At 47.4% G+C, this 4,688-nt stretch overlaps 1 long non-coding RNA gene across 1 annotated transcript; it reads right to left on the bottom strand.

Annotated features, from left to right (window-relative positions):
• Positions 1–366: 366 nt before the first annotated feature.
• LOC119960778 lies at positions 367–4,191 on the bottom strand. Its single transcript, XR_005459518.1, has 2 exons — positions 4,072–4,191; positions 367–651 (listed from the first exon to the last, which is right to left on the bottom strand). It is a non-coding gene; the product is annotated as an uncharacterized LOC119960778 (long non-coding RNA).
• Positions 4,192–4,688: the final 497 nt, after the last annotated feature.

The following is a 4,688-nucleotide window of genomic DNA, read 5'->3' as shown; positions in this document are numbered from 1 at the left end:
AAATGAAATGAAAATCGCTTATTGTCACGAGTAGGCTTCAATGAAGTTACTGTGAAAAGCCCCTAGTCGCCAGAAATCCGGCGCCTGTCCGGGGAGGCTGGTACGGGAATCGAACGGTGCTGCTGGCCTGCTTGGACTGCTTTTAAAGCCAGCGATTTAGCCTGGTGAGCTAAACCAGCCCCTGTTCGCCATCGTTCGCCGTAGCCCAGTATTAATGAGACATCCTTACATGTAAATGGTCAGAGAGCTGATATTGTGGGGCTCCTATCATATCTCAGACCATTTCCATTGACCTCCCCTTGCCTTTATCTGGCATGAACACATCTGTGCCCAGATTCTTGGGGTGAACAGGACATGAAGCAGTGATCAATGCAATAAATTTATTTCTGCTTTCAGGCCATTATCCAGACAGCAGTAATACAAGGTCAAGTGTTAAAGGAATGAAGTAACCAATTAGCCTGTTTTCCAGGAAAGAAGCTTCCATTCAGTGAGAACATGGAGATGCCGAGTTGATGTTCGTCCCTCACTGGACTATTCAGCTTTACCTTCATTACGATTTTGACCCATCATCGTTTCCGGAAGAGAGATCGTCAGGTGCCACCTCCTCTGTGATTGGCATGGAGAAACACCCAACCTCTCGGTCACCAACCACTAAAAGTAAAAGAAAAGATGTTAACGGAATTAATTCCGGGTTCTTCAGTCTGATGGCGAACAGTGAGAAAACATAAAGCAGAATCTGTCAGCGTGTTCGGGACAAACTTAGCACAACCCAGCAACATTAGGTTTGTCGTATATACTAATATTGCACAGTTTACAGCCTCCCACACCAAGACGAATAAACTCACTCCGTCTCGCCACCTCCTGGTCTGTACAAACTCACTCCCTCCACCTCGTGGTCTGTACAATCGAACTTCCCCCCTCAACCTCCTGATCTGTACAAACTCACTCCCTCCCTCCACCTCTTTGTCTATACAAACTCACTCCCTCCAAATCCTGGTCCGCACAAACTCACTCCCTCCACCTCCTGACCTGTACAAACTCACTCCCTCCCTCCACCCCCTGGTCTGTACAAACTCACTCACACCACCTCCTGGTCTGCATTGAACTCACCCTCCAGCCACCTTCTGGTCCGTACAAACTCACTCCATCCCTCCATCTCCTGGTCAGTACAAAGTCAGCACCTCCCTCAACCTCCTTGTCTGTACAACTCACTCCCTCCCTCCACCTCCTGCTCTATACAGAGTCACTCCGTCCCTCCACCTACTGGTCTGTACAAACGCTCTGTCTACCTCCACCTCCTGTTCTGTACAAACTCACTCCCTCTCTCCACGTCCTCATCTGTACAAACTCACTCACTCCCTCCAACTCCTGGTATGTACAAACTCCTTCCCTCCCACCACGTCCTGTTCTGTACAAACTGACTCCCTCTCTACACGTACTGATCTAAACAAACACACTTCCTCCCTCCATCTCCTGGTCTGTACAAACCCACTCCGTCACTCCACATCCTAGTCTGTACAAAACCATTCCGCGAACCTCCTGGTCTTGCAAACACCCTCCCTCCACCTCCAGTTCTGCACAAACTCACTCCCTCCCTCCACCTACTGGTTGTGTCGAAATGCATTCTCTCTCTTGCACCCACTCCTTTTCCTGTACAGACTCACACAGCTCTGCCTCCCACACACTTTCTTCTACAGACTCCGCCCCTCCCTCCTACTCACTGGCGTGCACTGGATCATTTCCTCCCACTCTATGGTTCAAACTGACCCTCGCCCCCTCTCGACCTTCCGACCCCCATTTCGTGCTCTATACAGATTATGCCTTTCCAATTATCTGATGTCTAGAGACTTATTCCCTCCCTCACAATCCCTGGCCATTACCAAACCAGTTCCTCTTCCTGTCCTATACAGACTCCCACCCACCCGCTAGTCTGCGCAGATTCACTCACTCCCTCTGTCCCACTTCCTGCAATGTTCAATCCTACTCCCTCACTCCCTCTGAACTGTAGAGAGGCTCTGTGTGTTGCCTCAGGATGGAAAAACCACCCCCACTATCCAGGAACACAGAGAATAAAACATATTTTTAGAGAACTGTTTGCAGCACCTGAAGAATCACGAGAGTTTCAGTGATAGGGGACGTTTACTCAACGTCCAACAATGTTTGCTCCGAAAACAGTGCGGTCAATCATTTCACATAATATCTCACAAAATAGAAAAGTAGATATGAAGGATGTAGAGTTTCTGTTCACGTTCCTGCAGAGAGTGATGTTGGTGCAGACCAATGCCAGAACCCCAGCTCCACATAGAATAACCGCAGCATAACCCATATATTCCCTCTCCGAGGAAGAGGTTGACAAGGTAACAATTTGCTGCGTCCTCCAGAACACGACACTTCCGCTATGCTGAGTTCGATCATTTCAAATATCAATCCACAACAATGCAGCAGTCACACAGTGCTGAGCTCTATGCATTAGACTGGAACATCAATCCAAAAGAATGCAGCGCTCCCGCAGTGCTGAGCTCCACGTACAAAACTGGGACATGTACCCACAACAATGCAGCGCTCTGGCAGTTCTGAGCTCGGTGTCCTGGAGGGGGCAACTGCGACAGCAGTGCAGCAATCTGATATTGCTATGCACCAGGTGCTGGAGTGGGACATCAACCCACATCATTGCAGCGGTCCCGCGATGCTGAGCTCCAAGTACCTGTAGTGAAACATCAAGAGACAACAGTGCAGCACTCGGGCAGTGCTGAGCTACATGTAATGGAGTGACACATCAACCCACCTCATTGCATTACTCTCACAGTGCTGAACTTCATGTACTGGAGTGGAAAATGAAGCCACAACAGTGCAGCGTTAAAGCGGTGCTGAGCTTTATGCACTGCAGTGGTCCATTAACCCTCAACAGTGCAGCGTTCCCGCGATGCTGAGCTCCAACTACTGGAGTGAAACATCAAGAAAAAACAATGCAGCATTTGGGCAGTACTGGAATGGAGCTTCAATCCACGACAGTGGAGCATTCCCGTATTGCGGACTCCGTGCACTGGTGTGTGACCTCAACCCACAAACATTTACTCAACTCCCAATTTAGACAAAGACTGGCCACAGTTATTAACAATGAATCATTTCACCCCATTGTCATATTTATTCAATCCACCTTCTCGCACCCCATTTTATTTTGAAAGGGGCAGTGTTAATACAGTTGACTGCATCTGGTTGAATACATTTTAATCCCTCTTCCCTTTGGTATTTTTGTTTTTGCTTCAGTCTTCCGTGTGATATGGTCATAGTTGGCTCGACCAGCATCTGTTTCCCATCCCCTGAACGTAGTGGTTGCTGAGAGCCTTGACAGGCCATTCAAGTCGGTCTGGAGTCACGGGTAGGTCAGTGCGGCTCAGGAGATCAGTGAACCAGATGTGTTATGAAACGAGCGACAATGATTTCATGATTCTGAGAAGATTCAAATTCCATCGCCTACCGTGGTAGTATTGGAACCCCCGGGATTGCTCGTTCAGGACCTGTACCACGTCTCATAATGAAAATGTACCTCCTGTCTGGGGGACGTTTCGCACAGAAAACTTCAGTCTCCCTCCCAATTCCCCGTTTCTGCACCTGAGGCGGGCCAACTAGTGTTGGGAGAAAGGGGCTGATGGTGATCCTGACCCTGTCCTCACACACATTCCACACTCTCACAATCTGTCTCAGATGTCATGATCGGAGCAGCAAGTGTGAATAATGGAATGAGGACAATTTTAGGGGTTTCTATCCGGATCTGGTCTCATTGAGACCCAGCAACGTAGCTTTAGCCCAGTAATTTGTGTTTTCATTGTTGGCCTGTGTGGATCAGTACCCAACACCGACAAGCCCCTCAAAACACTCAGATAGTGACTAAACCACCACGAAATTACCAAAGGAGATAGTTTAGATTTAATTGTTCCGTTTGTTTTCGAATCTCACAATCCGCTTTCTTAACCAATCATATCCTTACACTGAAATAAAAGACAATCAATTCAAAATGAATCTGCATAAACGTCAGTTGTTTCAGTACTGGTGGAATTTACAGATTCTTACTTCTTTTAATGCGAGGTTTCGCTTCAGTAGAATTGTGCTGAGTCAGCACCAGAAGTACAAGCGCCAACAACAGCCCTTTCTGCATCTTCACTGGGATCTGCGAGAGGAACGGTCAGAATGCTGCTGTAGATCTTTTTATCTAATCACGGAGTTACGTTGCGTTTATAACCACACCAACAGGCGTGTCTGTTTTTTGATGATGTCATTGGAAAATATATTTGCCTGAATGCTGCCTTATTTGCAAGAATGGAGCCATCAGCAAAACGATACCCACACAGCTGTTCAGCCGAACAATTTAAAGGGATCAGCAGCGAATCTCGCGACTGTTCCCCCTGGTGTGTTCCTGTTGCTGACAACCTTTCCGTCGTGAAGGTGGCTGTGCTTAGAGTGCACATACACATACACTGTCTGTAAAAATATTCATCAAAACGTTTCAGGATTTGGATGAAAAGCCATTTTTGAGAAGGATAAGAGCACATCTGCTTTTAGAATTCCTATCTCGGTGTTTACGGTTATCCATGTGCAGTTCCGGACACTGTGGGCTCTCTTCATAATTTAGATATTATTTCCCAACACTCTCTCACTGGACCATTTGTGAAAATACATCACCTCACATT

Source organism: Scyliorhinus canicula, unplaced genomic scaffold (assembly GCF_902713615.1).
Source record: "Scyliorhinus canicula unplaced genomic scaffold, sScyCan1.1, whole genome shotgun sequence".
Lineage (NCBI taxonomy): Eukaryota > Metazoa > Chordata > Chondrichthyes > Carcharhiniformes > Scyliorhinidae > Scyliorhinus > Scyliorhinus canicula.
The sequence above is the reverse complement of the archived record's forward strand: the minus strand, read 5'-3'. Positions and strand labels throughout refer to the sequence as shown.